Source organism: Aquarana catesbeiana, linkage group LG01, assembly GCF_042186555.1.
Source record: "Aquarana catesbeiana isolate 2022-GZ linkage group LG01, ASM4218655v1, whole genome shotgun sequence".
Taxonomy (NCBI): Eukaryota; Metazoa; Chordata; class Amphibia; order Anura; family Ranidae; genus Aquarana; species Aquarana catesbeiana.
This window is the reverse complement of record NC_133324.1, coordinates 650,941,634-650,958,459: the sequence shown is the minus strand read 5'-3', so window position 1 is coordinate 650,958,459 and position 16,826 is coordinate 650,941,634. Positions and strand designations below refer to the sequence as shown.

The window sequence follows — 16,826 nt, the reverse complement described above, 5'->3', positions numbered from 1 at the left end:
GCTTCGGGTGACGTCACTGGGGGCCGGGTGACGTCACTCAGGAGGTCCCGTCAGTCATGCCATAAGGGGGGACACAGGTGGGTGGCAGGGGGTGGTCATGCGACCTGGGTACTGGGTGTGGTGGTGCCAGTGCATGCCTGGCAGTGGGGGTGGGGACAGTATTGCTCAGTGTGCCTTCCTGTGTGAGCTGGCTGGGAGTTGTAGTCCCCCCAGGGTGGAGGGTGTATTCCTGGGGGGGACAACAATAAAGTGGACTTGTCACTGGGGGGCTCATTCCTGCGTCCCATCGATCGGAACTCGCAGAGATCGTGCTTTGGATAGAAATCAATCACCTCAGTGACTGTGTTATGAGGCGCTTCCGTATGTTGGGATTCCTCGACGCAGCTCTGGACCAGTTCACACCATCAAAGGTGCGTTCCCAACAGTCCATTCATTTCAATGGGCTGCCCAATGCGCACAAAATTACGGCGGGCCCAAACGTTAAAATCACGTCTCACCAAACCGCATTGTACGGCGCTACCAAATACAAATACTATACAAATACAAATACTGCAGCTGCTGACTTTTAATTGGACACTTACCTGTCCCAGGGTCCAGCGATGCAGGGGATCGAAGCCCCGCTCGTCTCCCCCTCCGTTCCGCGGCGCCGGCATTGCACCTGTGGGCGCCGAGCTGTGGCTTCACAGCCTGGCACCCACTGCGCATTCGCGAGCGGCGCCGCGCACCGTGATTGGCCGCTCAGTCACCTGGGACCTGTAATGGGTCCCAGATGATTGACAGGAGGGAGGGAGCAGAGCTGAGCCCTTCCTGTGCCAAGGGGGAAGTGATGTCACCAGCCCAGGCACTGGAAGAGGCAGACTACGAGGGACCCCCTAGCAACAGGCATTTAGAGGTAAGTAAAAAAAATATATATATATCCAAATGTTTTTTTGTATGTTTTTTTAGGATTTTTCACGTAGTTTTTTTTTTTGGGTGGAACCCCACTTTAACCACTTGAGCCCCGGACCATTATGCTGCCTAAGGACCAGAGGTCTTTTTCCAATTTGGCACTGCGTCGCTTTAACTGCTAATTGCGCGGTCATGCAATGCTGTACCCAAACGAAATTTGCGTCCTTTTCTTCCCACAAATAGAGCTTTCTTTTGATGGTATTTGATCACCTCTGCGGTTTTTATTTTTTGCGCTATAAACGGAAAAAGACCAAAAATTTTGAAAAAAAATGATATTTTCTACTTTTTGTTATAAAAAAAATCCAATAAACTAAATTTTAGTCATACATTTAGGCCAAAATGTATTCGGCCACATGTCTTTGGTAAAAAAAATGTCAATAAGCGTATATTTATTGGTTTGCGCAAAAGTTATAGCGTCTACAAACTAGGGTACATTTTCTGGAATTTACACAGCTTTTAGTTTGACTGCCTATGTCATTTCTTGAGGTGCTAAAATGACAGGGCAGTACAAAACCCCCACAAATGACCCCATTTTGGAAAGTAGACACCCCAAGGAAATTGCTGAGAGGCATGTTGAGCCCATTGAATATTCATTTTTTTTGTCCCAAGTGATTGAAAAATGACAAAAAAAAAAAAAAAAAAAATATTTACAAAAAGTTGTCACTAAATGATATATTGCTCACACAGGCCATGGGCCTATGTGGAATTGCACCCCAAAATACATTCAGCTGCTTCTCCTGAGTATGGGGATACCACATGTGTGGGACTTTTTGGGAGCCTAGCCGCGTACGGGGCCCCGAAAACCAATCACCGCCTTCAGGATTTCTAAGGGTGTAAATTTTTGCTTTCACTCTTCACTGCCTATCACAGTTTCGGAGGCCATGGAATGCCCAGGTGGCACAAAACCCCCCAAAATGACCCCATTTTGGAAAGTAGACACCCCAAGCTATTTGCTGAGAGGCATATTGAGTCCATGGAATATTTTATATTTTGACACAAGTTGCGGGAAAGTGACACTTTTTTTTTTTTTTCATAAAGTTGTCACTAAATGATATATTGCTCACACAGGCCATGGGCATATGTGGAATTGCACCCCAAAATACATTTAGCTGCTTCTCCTGAGTATGGGGATACCACATGTGTGGGACTTTTTGGGAGCCTAGCCGCGTACGGGACCCCGAAAACCAATCACTGCCTTCAGGATTTCTAAGGGTGAAAATTTTTGATTTCACTCTTTACTGCCTATCACAGTTTCGGAGGCCATGGAATGCCCAGGTGGCATAAAACCCCCCCAAATGACCCCATTTTGGAAAGTAGACACCCCAAGCTATTTGCTGAGAGGCATGGTGAGTATTTTGCAGCTCTCATTTGTTTTTGAAAATGAAGAAAGACAAGAAAAAACATTTTTTTTTTTCTTTTTTCAATTTTCAAAACTTTGTGACAAAAAGTGAGGTCTGCAAAATACTCACTATACCTCTCAGCAAATAGCTTGGGGTGTCTACTTTCCAAAATGGGGTCATTTGGGGGGGTTTTGTGCCACCTGGGCATTCCATGGCCTCCGAAACTGTGATAGGCAGTGAAGAGTGAAATCAAAAATTCACGCCCTTAGAAAGCCTGAAGGCGGTGCTTGGTTTTCGGGGTCCCGTACGCGGCTAGGCTCCCAAAAAGTCTCACACATGTGGTATCCCCGTACTCAGGAGAAGCAGCAGAATGTATTTTGGGGTGTAATTTCACATATTCCCATGGCATGTTTGAGCAATATATCATTTAGTGACAACTTTGTGCAAAAAAAAAAAAAAAAAAAAAAATTTGTCTCTTTCCCGCAACTTGTGTCGCAATATAAAATATTCCATGGACTCGACATGCCTCTCAGCAAATAGCTTGGGGTGTCTACTTTCCAAAATGGGGTCATTTGGGGGGGTTTTGAACTGTCCTGGCATTTTATGCACAACATTTAGAAGCTTATGTCACACATCACCCACTCTTCTAACCACTTGAAGACAAAGCCCTTTCTGACACTTATTGTTTACATGAAAAAGTTTTTTTTTTTTTTTGCAAAAAAATTACTTTGAACCCCCAAACATTATATATTTTTTTAAAGCAAATGCCCTACAGATTAAAATGGTGGGTGTTTCATTTTTTTTTTTCACACAGTAATTGCGCAGCGATTTTTCAAACGCATTTTTTGGGGAAAAAACACACTTTTTTAAATTTTAATGCACTAAAACACACTATATTGCCCAAATGTTTGATGAAATAAAAAAGATGATCTTAGGCCGAGTACATGGATACCAAACATGACATGCTTTAAAATTGCGCACAAACGTGCAGTGGCAACAAAATAAATACATGTTTAAAAGCCTTCAAAAGCCTTTACAGGTTACCACTTTAGATTTACAGAGGAGGTCTACTGGAAAAATTACTGCACTCGATCTGGCCTTCACGGTGATACCTCACATGCATGGTGCAATTGCTGTTTACATATGACGCCAGACCGCCGCTTGCGTTCGCCTTAGCGCGAGAGCAGGGGGCGACAGGGGTGCTTTTTTTTTTTTTTTTCTTTATTTTTTTTTGCTTTTTTAATCTTACTTTTAAACTGTTCCTTTCATATTTTTTTTTTTAATCATTTTTATTGTTATCTCGGGGAATGTAAATATCCCCTATGATAGCAATAGGTAGTGACAGGTACTCTTTTTTGAAAAAATTGTGGTCTATTAGACCCTAGATCTCTCCTCTGCCCTCAAAGCATCTGACCACACCAAGATCGGTGTGATAAAATGCTTCCCCAATTTCCCAATGGCGCTATTTACATCCGGCGAAATCTAAGTCATGAAATACTCGTAGCTTCCGGTTTCTTAGGCCATAGAGATGTTTGGAGCCACTCTGGTCTCTGATCAGCTCTATGGTCAGCTGGCTGAATCACCGGCTGCATTCTCAGGTTCCCTGTTGAGACAGGAGAGCCAGAGAAAAACACGGAAGATGGTGGGGGTGGGGGGGGGCATTCCCTCCCACGGCTTGTAAAGGCAGTCTAGAGGCTAATTAGCCGCTAGGATTGCTTTTACATGAAAGCCGACCGCTGGCTGAAAAGAATGATACCAAGATGATACCTAAACCTGCAAGCATCATTCTGGTATAACCACTCAAAGTCGTGAATGGCGTACCTGAAGACAAAAAAATGGTTAACAATGGTTAACAATAAAGCACAGTAAACAGTAAAGTATAAATAATTACACACCTGAAAAACAAACATGATAAAACATAATAACAATAACAATAACAATAAAACATTGCAGAATAGAATACAGTAAAAAAGAGCAGAACAATAGAGAGAGAGAATAGAGAGAGAGAGAACAATAAAATGACAACTATTTTTTTTTTATTTCATATTTTTTTTTTTTTTTTACACTTTTTTTGTAACTAACTTTTATAACGGTAACCGGTTCCAGGTTCGGGTCTCTCAAAATGCGATGGCATCTTGGGAGACCCTGTGAAAGTGTGCCTAGTCTGTGCAATGCTGTACTCTACGCTAATACTCAACTAGTGAATGGTAGCGTTCAAAACATTCACCAATGCAAAGACCAGGATTGTCAGGACAGGAGGGACAATAATAGCGGGTGTCATGCCTATATCCGCGCTTGCTGCAGACACAACATCTTTTTTGGGGGGTTCGCTGGGTAGGGGTACTCGGGAGGACATAAAGAAAATGCCTCTCATGCAGCCGACTGCATTTGGTTGGGGATGTGAATGGGGGAAGTATGGGCGCTGCAGAAGCGGTGGGTTCCCAATTAGGATTGGCGAATGCAGCAGGAAGGGCATTATGGGCACGACGGGCCTGTGTTTGTCTTTTTGGTGGCAGCGGGACACTACTTGTGCTTGCCACCTCACCAGCTTGAACTGCACTTATGGGACTCGCCACGTCACCACGTGTTACTGCAGTGCTGGTTTGACTACGACCGGGGTGTACTAGGCCGCTGGCGCTTGCCAGTTCCCCAAAACGCTACCAAAAAACTGTTAGCGATCGCAGGGATCAGGCCTGACTCTGCGAACGCTGCAGTTATGCGTTTAGTGTTTTGTAAGTGACAGTGATCGATCGATACTGCACTTGGGTGGGCTGGGCCGGGCGGAGGGGCAAAACGCAGGTGCTAGCAGGTATCTGGGCTGATCCCGCTAACACTGCGTTTTTGGGAACCCTAAACTGCTGGTGACGCTAGTATAGATCTGATCGGATCAGATATTGATGCGATCAGATACTATACCACTAAGGGAGGTGTACGGTGCGTGCGTGGGTGTTAGCGGTACTGGCGCTAACCTGACGCTGCCTGGGGCTGGTTCTTGCCAGTTCACCAAAACGCTACAAAAAAAACTGTTAGCGATCGCAGGGATCAGGCCTGACTCTGCGAACGCTGCAGTTATGCGTTTAGTGTTCTGTAAGTGACAGTGATCGATCGATACTGCACTTGGGTGCGCTGGGCTGGGCCGGGCGGAGGGGAAAAACGCAGGTGCTAGCAGGTATCTGGGCTGATCCCGCTAACACTGCGTTTTTGGGAACCCTAAACTGCTGGTGACGCTAGTATAGATCTGATCGGATCAGATATTGATCCGTTCAGATACTATACCACTAAGGGAGGTGTACGGTGCGTGCGTGGGTGTTAGCGGTACTGGCGCTAACCTGACGCTGCCTGGGGCTGGTGCTTGCCAGTTCACCAAAATGCTACCAAAAAAACTGTTAGCAATCGCAGGGATCAGGCCTGACTCTGCGAACGCTGCAGTTATGCGTTTAGTGCCTTGTAAGTGACAGCGATCGATCGATACTGCACTTGGGTGGGCTGGGCGGAGGGGCAAAACGCAGGTGCTAGCAGGTATCTGGGCTGATCCCGCTAACACTGCGTTTTTGGGAACCCTAAACTGCTGGGGACGCTAGTATAGATCTGATCCGATCAGATATTGATCCGATCAGATACTATACCACTAAGGGAGGCGCATGCTGTGTGCGTGGGTGTTAGCGGTACTGGCGCTAATCTGACGCTGCCTGGGGCGACGCATATCACCGCCGGGCGATCGGGGGGCTAAACCTTTATTCGGTAATAAACGGCGGGTGCCCTGACACTATAAAAAAAAAAAAAACTAACCAGCGTCAACCGTAACGGTTATACGGTGATCAGTGGTGAAAGGGTTAACTAGGGGGCAATCAAGGGGTTAAAACATTTATTAGGTAGTATACGGGGGTCCCTGTCGCTATAAAACGCTGACGGCGAACCTAAATATTTACCTCACTAACTAGCGTCACCAGCGACACTAATACAGCGATCAGAAAAATGATCGCTTAGCGACACTGATGACAGGGGGTGATCAAGGGGTTAAAACTTTATTAGGGGGGGTTAGGGGGGTACCCTAGACCTACAGGGGGGTAACAGTAACTGTGCTAACACAGTAACTGTCACAAACTGACACAGCAGTAATCAGAAAAAAAAAAAAAAAACTGCTGGGGTCAGTTTGTGACGGGGGGGGGGAGGTGATTGGGGGGGGATCGGGGGGCGATCGGGGGGGGGATCGGGGTGTAATGTGTGCCTGGCATGTTCTACTGTGTGTGTGTGTGTTGGTGCACTCACTCACATGTCGTCTCTCCTCGGGCCGGAACGGAAACTACCGACCCGAGGGGAGAATACATCACTTCCTTTGCTGCTGTTTAGCATACAGCAGCAAAGGAGTGTTCCCATTGGCCGGCGGCGATCGCGAGGGGGGGACCACGAACGGATGGCCTCCCCCTCGTCTCTGATCGCCGGGGGACAGAACGGGACCGCCTCGGGTGGCGGGGGGGGTGTCCGATCGGACCCCCCACCCGCGGAAGGCAAATCACGTACCCTGTACGTGATTTTGCCTGTCTGTGCCGCCTTGCCGACGTACATCGGCGTGAGGCGGTCGTCAAGTGGTTAAGGACCGAGCCTCTTTCTGAGATTTGTTGTTTACAAGTTCACAAAATTACTTAGAACCCCCAAACATTATTCATTTTTTTCACCCTAGAGAATAAAATGGCGGTCATTGCAATACTTTCTGTCACACCATATTTGCGCAGCGGGTCATACAAGCGCACTTTTTTTGGAAAAAATACACTTATTTGAATTAAATAATAAGAAAACAGTAAAGTTAGCCCAATTTTTGTATTATACTGTGAAAGATAATGTTACGCCGAGTAAATTGATACCCAACATGTCACACTTCAAAATTGCGCCCACTCGCAAAATGGCGACAAACTTTTCTACTCTTAAAAATCTCCATAGGCGACGTTTAAAAAATACAGGTTGCATGTTTTAAGTTGCAGAGGAGGTCTAGGGCTAGGTTTTTTGCTCTCGCTCTACCGATCGCGGCGATACCTCACATGTGTCGTTTGAATACCATTTTCATATGCGGGCGCTACTCATGTATGCGTTCGCTTCTGTACGCAAGCTCGGCGGGATGGGGCGCGTTTTAAAAAAAAAAAAAATTTTTTTTATTTACCTTTTTTATTTTTACGTTTCTTTTGTTTTTTTTTTTAAATTGTGTCACTTTTATTCCTATTACAAGGAATGTAAACATCCCTTGTAATAGAAAAAAAGCATGACAGGACCTCTTAAATATGAGATCTGGGGTCAAAAAGTCCTCAGATCTCATATTTACACTGAAATGCAATAAAAAAAAAAATGTCATTTATATTTAAAAAAAAAAAATGGCCCTTTAAGAGCTATGGGCGGAAGTGACATTTTGACGTCTCTTCCGCCCTGCAATGTTATGGAGACGGGTGGGGGCCATCTTCCCCTCACTTGTCTCCATACCCAGCAAGGGTGAAGATCCGATCGCTGCTGCCAACAGCTCCGGTATGCGGCGGAGGGCACCGATAAAAGTGATCACGCGTAAAATCCGCTCATATCGGAAAGAGAATCGCCAGCCGAAGAAGAGGATACCGGGGTTATGGCGGCTAGCTGCTGCCATAACAACTATATTCCTCCTTATAGTGAGGGTGTATATCGTCGTGCGGCGGTCCAGAAGTGGTTAAGCTGTAAAAAGAAAAATTAAACACAACGCCCCCTAGGAGCAGCTGTAAAAATGCCCAGTGTGCTTGAGGCCTAAAGGATAAGTTCACCTTTCAGAACCCAGATTTAGGGTGTAACATGTTCATCATCTAACCCGGTGGTTCTCAACTCCTGTCCTCAGGACCCACTAACAGGCCAGGTTTTATGTATTACTTTGGGGAGATGTAGACTAGAATACTGCAATCACTGAGCAGCATATGATATCACCTGTGATTGTATTTCAGTTATCTTGCAAACCTGGCCTGTTGGTGGGTCCTGAGGACCGCAGTTGAGAACCACTGATCTAACCCCTCTCCTCCCCCGATCCCCTCCCTCCTTGTGACAGCGAGCCGGGGATCTTCTCCCCACACTCCTCACAGTTCAAAGAAACCGCGGCCATGCGGAGCTCCACCCACACGGCCGTGTCATTGATTCACAGATTCCTGTGCACTACAAGTACCAACAGCCTTTGCGGCTGATGGCTTGTAGTTCTCAATATACTACCAGGGCGCTTTTGAGCTCTCTAGGTAGTTCATTGATGCTTCCTGTCAGTGTGTGTCTGCCTGATTGTATGAAGTATGAGCAGACAGATACACTGACAGTCTGCAAGAGCCCTGAATAGCGCCCTCGATCTGCTGTTCGTAGGTGCAATGCTTTACAGGCTCCTAACAAAAATAATAATAAATGCATATTTCTCCCTTCGTCTTTCAGGACAGCACCTGGAGAGAGCGCAGCTCCACCCACTTTCCCAGGAAACACTGCAGTCAGTTTCTTTAAAGACCGGACACTTCCACCATGGCCTCAGTTGTAGTGTTTCCTCCGCCATGGTGGAAGCGCTGCAGGGAACCAGGGGTGTGCTGCGCTTTCTCCAGGTGGTGAAAGTTAGGGCATACCGGATCGTTTTTTCTTCTTTTCCAAGACAGCCCAGCATCCTCCCTGACGTGTGGGGGATTCTCCGGTGCCTCCTCCTCTTCATGCTCGGCGAGAGCCAGGCTGCGAGGGTCCCGCTCCTACAGACCGGTGGCAGGGCTGTGGAGTAGAGCGGCGTCTATTCCACGGGCCGCACGCCTTCCGGGTTCGGATGGCAAGCGTGTCATTTCCGACCGGGGGCGGGGCCTCGAGCGGCGCGACGCGGCTTCCGGTTCCGGCCGCTGGAACGCAGGAGGGGGGGGCGGTCTCCATGGCTGATTTCATTTCCGGCCCTCACAGCGGTGAGCGGCCCGGGAAAATCAAATAAAAGAGCACAAACGCCGCTGTGTGTCCTGTCAATAATGGAGGACGATCAGACGGCGGTGGCAGGAGCAGGAGCCACAACAATCAGCCAGGCTCAGGTAAGCAGGGATACTGGTCTCTGTCTTTACTCTATGGGCATTTATAATGTTTATTTATTATCCCTTCCCTAAAAAAAAAAAAAAAAAAAAGTGGGGAGCCTGCAGATCACTTGGTCCTGAGTACTAAAGGAGGGATAAGTGATTAATTATGTTTTAAGGTGGATCTGTGGGGTGATTCACCGGCTGTGGAACAGATCATAGGTGTTAAAGGGTTAACTTCCTTGGTGGTGTTTTTTTCTGTGTTCCTTATACAGCATGTAAACTGTTGTTTGTGAAATATGGTTCAGCTATTGTCTTTTTTCCCTTGGGATATTGCAGAAGGCTAAGGAAAAGACCAAGCATGTCTCCCCTATTGTTAAAAGGAAGTGTCCCTCTTGTAAGGGGTTACTGAGGGATTCCTGGCCCAAAGTATTATGCAAATCTTGCATTACGGACATAGTTAAGGAGGAGACAGCTCCTGCTAGTCCTGCAGCTCAACAAAGCGAGTTGCTAAGCTCTTTCAGGAAGGAACTGGCAGACACCTTTGAGTCCTTCAGGTCCTACCTAGATAGGCGTCCAACGGCGCATAGCAGTGTGGTGCCACATTCTCAATCCTCTGTTTCAGCATCCAGAGGGGGCAGCGACTCAGAGGAGGAGGAAAGTAACATTTTACTAAATTCGGAGGAGGAAGCAGAAGAAGTAAATGAAGCTTCTTCTCCTTCTTCTAGGTACAAGTTATCCCTTGAGGAGGTAGATGATTTACTGAGAACAATTCATACTACCCTTAACATCACAGAGGATAAGGCTCAGCTATCCCTACACGATAAGATGTTCCAAGGCCTCGGGGAGGAAAAACACAGGGTTTTTCCTGTACATAAATTCCTATCAGAGACCATTAAGAGGGAGTGGAAGGATCCAGAGAGAGCCCCCTTTTTTTCTAAATCCCTCAAGCGAAGGTTTCCGTTTGATGAGGATAGCTCGCATATTTGGAATAAAAAGCCAAGACTAGACGCAGCCTTTTCCCAGGTATCTAGGAATACTGACCTGGCCTTTGAGGACATGGGTATCCTTAAAGATACCATGGACAAAAAGGCAGACTCCCTATTAAGGAAGGCATGGGATTCTTCTTTAGCAAATTTGAAGCCTGCCATGGCCTCAACTGTGGTAGCCAGAAATCTGGAACACTGGCTGGAGCAGCTGAAGATCCACATTGAGGCAGGGACGCCTCGTAAGGATCTGCTAGATACGCTACCGGTGTTATCAAAGGCGGTAGGGTATATAGCAGATGCCTCAGCGGAGTCAATCAGGATGTCAGCCAGATCCACAGCTCTGATAAACTCAGCTCGCAGGGCGTTATGGGTCAAGACATGGACAGGGGATACTGCTTCAAAGACAAAATTATGCGGTTTACCCTTTGAAGGTGATCTAGTGTTTGGCCCTGGGCTGGAAGCTATTCTTGACAGAACAGCTGACAAAAAGAAGGCTTTCCCTATAAAGAAGAAGGTACTTCCGCAAGGCAACAGAAATTTTCGTGCTTTTCGAAAGACCCCAGATACCAAAGAGGCAGGCTACAAAAGGCCTTGGAAGTCTCAAAGAGGGAGGGGTAAGTCAGGAGTACTTTTTCGCCCCCCAACCACAAGCCCAAAAACCCAGTGACGGTCAGCCAACTGTGGGAGCAAGGTTACAGACCTTCTTTTTACAGTGGAAGACTATAACAAGCAGCCAGTTTATCCTCAGGACCATCTTGGAGGGTTACAGGCTGGAATTTTCTCAACCTCCTCCTGTGCGTTTTTACATAACCCAGGCTCCCCGAGACTCAGAAAAGTCACTAGCAATGACAGCTATCCTGAAGGACTTGATGCTACAAAAGGTGATAGTGAACGTACCCCCTGGGGAATTAGAACAGGGGTGCTATTCACACATATTTCTTGTGAAGAAACCGGCGGGAAAATTCAGGCTCATCCTGAACCTGAAGATTCTAAACAAGACTATCAGGTACAAGAAGTTCAGGATGGACACAATATTCTCAGTAAAGAATCTCCTGACCCCGGGATGTTTTATGGCTTCCATAGACCTGAGAGATGCATACTTGCATGTACCAGTAGCGTCAACATCTCAGAAACACCTAAGGTTTGCGATAAAACTGGGGGAATCTACCCTTCATCTCCAGTTCAGAGCTCTCCCTTTCGGGCTGTCATCTTCTCCGAGGATTTTTACAAAAGTCCTGGCGGAGGCCTTGGCCCCACTCAGAGTAGAGGGGGTATCAGTCCTGCCCTATCTGGACGATCTACTAATTTTTGCCAAAACAAGGGACCTGTTAGTGAGAGATCTGGAAAAGACAATGAGACACTTGGTAGGTCTAGGATGGATAATCAACGAGGAGAAATCAAACTTGATTCCATCTCAGACCATACTATTCTTGGGTTACACGATAGATTCCATCCAGGAGAAAATTTTTCTCCCCGAAGGGAAGAGGGAGAAGCTTCAGGAGGCAGTGAAGAAGACGCAGACAAATATGCCAATCTCCATAAGAGCAGCTATGTCGGTCTTAGGGCTACTCACTGCGACTATTCCAGCGGTGCAGTGGGCACGTCTACATGGAAGGGAGCTCCAGCAGACAATTTTAACGAGTTGGTCCTATGGAGAGTCCCTAGAAAAATTAATAAGGATACCTGCGCGGGTTCAGAGGAAGCTTTGGTGGTGGAGAAATCACTCAAACCTGAACAGGGGTCTGCTCTGGAGTTTTCCTTTGCAGAAAAGATTAACAACAGACGCAAGTTCCTGGGGTTGGGGCGCCCACCTGGACGAGCAGATGGCTCAGGGGAGTTGGACAGACTGGGAAGCCAGAAAGTCCTCCAATTGGAGAGAGCTGAGGGCTATTCTCTTGGGTCTATGGGCCTTCGAAAGAACAGTCCGGGGCCATCATGTTCAGGTCCTATCGGACAATGCCACAGCGGTGGCCTATATATCAAGGCAGGGAGGAACAAGGAGCAGGGTTCTGCTATCCTTGGCACTCCAGATTCTAGCCTGGGCAGAAGACAGGCTAAACTCCATAACAGCGATACATCTGAAGGGAGATTTAAACCTTATGGCAGACTTTCTGAGCAGAGAAAGAGTACTGGAAGCAGAATGGAGTCTAAATGTAGAGACTTTTCAACAACTAACAGAAAGATGGGGAATGCCCCAAATAGATCTTTTCGCATCCCAAAAGAATGCAAAAGTAGAGGCCTTCTTCTCACTGAACAGGCAGGATCAGGCAGAGGGATTGGATGCATTAGCGCAGCCATGGAAATTCCAGTTGTGCTACGCCTTTCCCCCCTTTCAGATGATCCCCTTGGTCTTAAGAAAGCTACAGAAAGAGAACACGACTATGATTCTGGTGGCTCCTTTCTGGCCCAAACGGGCTTGGTTCGCAACAATACAGGGGATGGCGGTGGAACCTTATTGGGAGCTTCCGCTCCGGAAGGACCTCCTAACGCAGGGCCCCCTTCATCACCCAAATACCCAGCATCTCAGGTTGACAGGTTGGTTACTGAGGAGCAGATGTTAAAAAATAAGGGCCTTTCAGATAAACTGGTCTCTACCCTGCTGAACAGTCGTAAGGAGGTTACCAGGGCCATCTACTTCAAAACGTGGAAACGATTTAATAGCTGGTGTGCGATTAGGATACTTTCGCCACAGGAAATCGCTTCAGTGCTAGAGTTTCTCCATGAGGGAATGGAGATGGGGTTGGCAGCTAGCACCCTAAAAGTGCAGGTAGCTGCATTATCGGTTTTTCTTGAGAGGCAGTTATCAAGGGAGCCGCTTATTATTAGGTTTTTCAAGGCATTGGCCAGAGCTAGGCCAATACCTTTTAAGTTTTTTCCTAGATGGGACCTGTCTGTGGTCCTGCGGGGTCTAATCAAAGGGCCGTTTGAACCTCCAGAGGAAGCGTCAATCAGGCTATGGTCGTTAAAAATAGTCCTGTTAGTAGCAGTAACTTCAGCTAGGAGAGTAAGCGAGTTACAAGCTCTTTCCATAAGAGAACCCTTTTGTTATATTTTTCCAGACCGGGTAGTGCTAAAAACTGACCCGGGTTTCTTGCCAAAGGTGGCATCAGCATTTCATAGGGAACAAGAGATAATTCTCCCTACCTTTTGTCCTAACCCGTCCAGTGCTAAGGAGAGGTCTTTCCATTCCCTGGACGTGAGAAGGTGTTTATTACATTATATAGAGATAACGAAAGATTTTAGAAGATCAGATTCGCTCTTTGTTCTCTTCTCTGGTCCACGGAAGGGGTATAGAGCATCCAAAAGCACCATAGGTAGATGGCTCAGAATGGCCATCAGCGAAGCTTATAAAGCTTCAGGAGCAGAGCCCCCTAAGGGGGTAGTAGCCCATTCAACAAGGGCAGTAGCAACGTCCTGGGCGGAGAGGGCAGGGGCTTCCCCGGGTCGGATCTGTAAAGCGGCCACGTGGACAAGTTTCTCCACCTTCACCCGCCACTACAGGTTGGACTTGCTATCAGCAGCGGAACAGTCGTTTGGCAGGAAGGTCCTGCAGGCGGTGGTCCCACCCTAGAGTAAGTACTCTTTTATCATCTCCAGGTGCTGTCCTGAAAGACGAAGGGAGAAAACCCTAGTTAGACTTACCGGTAACGGTATTTCTACGAGTCTTTCAGGACAGCGCCGATGACCCGCCCTAAGTTTTGAGGTTGTAAGATGTGTTATTGCTGTGTTCTGCTTATCTAATTTCAGCATGGCTGGAGGTACTCTATGAACAACTGAGGCCATGGTGGAAGTGTCCGGTCTTTAAAGAAACTGACTGCAGTGTTTCCTGGGAAAGTGGGTGGAGCTGCGCTCTCTCCAGGTGCTGTCCTGAAAGACTCGTAGAAATACCGTTACCGGTAAGTCTAACTAGGGTTTTTTTTTACAGTGGAACCTTGGTTTATGGGTAACGCGGCTAACGAGCGTTTTGAAAGATGAGCAACTTTTTTTTTTTTTTAAATCCTGACTCGGTTTGCGAGTGTTGTCTCACAAAATGAGCAGGATTCAAGCCAATGGGCGGTGCAGTACCGCATTTGGCCAGAGGTGCGGGGGCACCGGTGACACTCGGAGAGGTTCGGAAATACTTCTAATCACTCTCTGTTCCCGAGTGTTTCCGAGCCTTTCCGAGTTCAGCCGAGGTGTCCCCGAGTATTTCCGAGGCTCTCCGGCGCCCCCCCACCACTTCTGGCCACATGCGGTATTGCATGCAATAGAAGTCAATGTGGAACGAATTATCTTCGTTTCTATTGACTTCTATGGGGAAACTTGCTTTGATATGCGAGTGCTTTTGGATTACAAGCATTCTCCTGGAACAGATTATGCTCGTAATCCAAGGTTCCACTCTACTTGCAAAAAAAAAAAAAAATGTGCATTCATTATTTTTTAAAAAAATGAATCTATCCTTTAATAAAAGACAGGCATAGGCAACACATTTCTTGAAAGATCAGGTAAAATGCATATTAGTTCTCAGAAACTTGAAGTGATACTAAAGGTCCATTTTTTAAATTTTTTTTTTTTAATAACAAACATGTTATAAATACCTGCTCTGTGTAATGGTTTTGCACAGAACAGCCCTGATCCTCTTCTTCTCGTGTCCTCCACCAGGGCTCCTGGCTCCTCCCCTGCTGAGTACCCCCATAGCAAGCCACTTGATATGGGGGCACTCATACGTGCTCGATCCCGAGCCGAATCTGTGTATGCTGCCCCATCCCCCCGCTCTCCTCCTCACCAATCGCTCCTGCTGCTGTCTCTAAAGCTGGATACATACTATACAATTTTCGGTCAATTTTTTTTTTTTTTGTTTCTTTAGATTTACCAAAACCATATAATATGAGGTCAAACCTTAAAGTGATTGTAAACGATCAGCTTTTAAAACAACCCATTCAGTTTAAAATAGAAATGAAAGGCAAAACATTTTTGTATAGATATAAAAATACATTATAAACACCTTTTTTCTCCCTCTTTTTTTTTTATAAGTGATCACATTCCCTCTGTTCTCAGGTCTGATCGTTGGAGAAGAGTACACTGAGTTCCCAGCATAGCTAGAGAACTGACCACGGTGTGTTCTCCTGCTTATTGTGGTCAGTTTTTAATAGGAAAGCAGAGGCACTAGCAAGGAACATTGGGGATTACACATAAAGGAAGCAATACAAAGAGAACAGGAGACTTTCTCACACAAGTACCATGGTACAGAAGGCATATATCAGGAATATAAAGTGTTGGGGTAACAAACGCTTTAAGAGTTTCAATTTGCATGCAATCAGGTAGGCCCTTCCATTACATGGTTTTGGTAAATCTAAAGGAAATCAGACAGCAAAAGTCGTATAGTGTGTATGAGGTCCAAGTCAAAGAAGAGAGCAGAGAGAGATGCTGCTCTTAGGCACAGCACTGGATCACGATTGGCCTCAGGTAAGTATCATGGGAGAGCTGCACACAGAAGGTTTTTTTTTTACCTTCATGCATAGAATACAGAAAGGTAAAAAACCTTCAGTCTTTAGAACCACTTTAAATCATATTGTTAACTGGTGATTTTTTTTTTTTTTTTTTTTTTTTTGAGACAGAACAGTTCTGGCATTGAAAAAGGTTGTTGTGATTTTTTTATTAATTTTGTTTGTTTTTTTTATTACTCATTTCTGGTTCCTTGATCCCGGTAACAGGTGAATGAGGCAGAGGAGGAGCGACTGCGCAGCGAGTTTGAGCACCAGCGGGTGACCCGGCAATGCCATGCGGCTGAAGCCAGAGTGCAGACCTTGCAGAAGAGCTTGAAACGCGTCATCATCAAGAGGCGCCCCTACTTGGAACTGAAGGCGCAGTTCAATGCAGTGTTAGAAGTGATTGACACTCTGCTGTATGACAATGATCAGCTAGTCTGGTCTCAGTGTAATAAACATAAATACTCCCTTTTCATATGAACATGATGTCATAACTGCAACACTAAGTGTCATTAAACATGCGTTTTCTGTGAATATACAAACGTATCACCTTTCATAGGTATTATGGATATTCATCCGTAAAAGTGTGATAGTAATTCAAAAAGTATAAGTGAAAATGGACAACAGAATATAAGTTCAGTGCCTACACACATAAATCATCTTATTTGAATAATATATATCACCCTTCATCAAATCAGTGTATAGTAGTATATAAAGAAATAAAGTCCATACATAAAAAACTTTAGCGATAACACTGTGCAAACTGTGGCACAGATGAGATCCCGTATTGATTGTTACATCTGGTGGGCAATCTTCCTGCATACAGATTTCATATAGAAATAGTAAGGTGGATGCGCTTACCAGAAGGGATGGACACTCTCACCGTACGGCGGGGTGTCGTAAGGGCTTGTGGATCCAAATGATCCTATGGGTGTTCACTGGAAACTCGCTGAGACGTGCCAATGGACAATACCGGAAATTGCATCCAAAGCGACATCAGAGACGAGGTGGACTGTAAGTCATCGGATGGATGGATGGATTCGCCTCTCCCAATACACTGGTGGC

At 46.2% G+C, this 16,826-nt stretch overlaps 1 long non-coding RNA gene across 1 annotated transcript; it reads left to right on the top strand.

The window, feature by feature from the left end:
* The first annotated feature begins 276 nt into the window (after window positions 1–276).
* On the top strand, window positions 277–16,242 carry LOC141111231 (uncharacterized). The gene is made up of 2 exons (XR_012236406.1): window positions 277–410; window positions 15,987–16,242. It is a non-coding gene; the product is annotated as an uncharacterized lncRNA (long non-coding RNA).
* The last annotated feature ends 584 nt before the right edge of the window (window positions 16,243–16,826 follow it).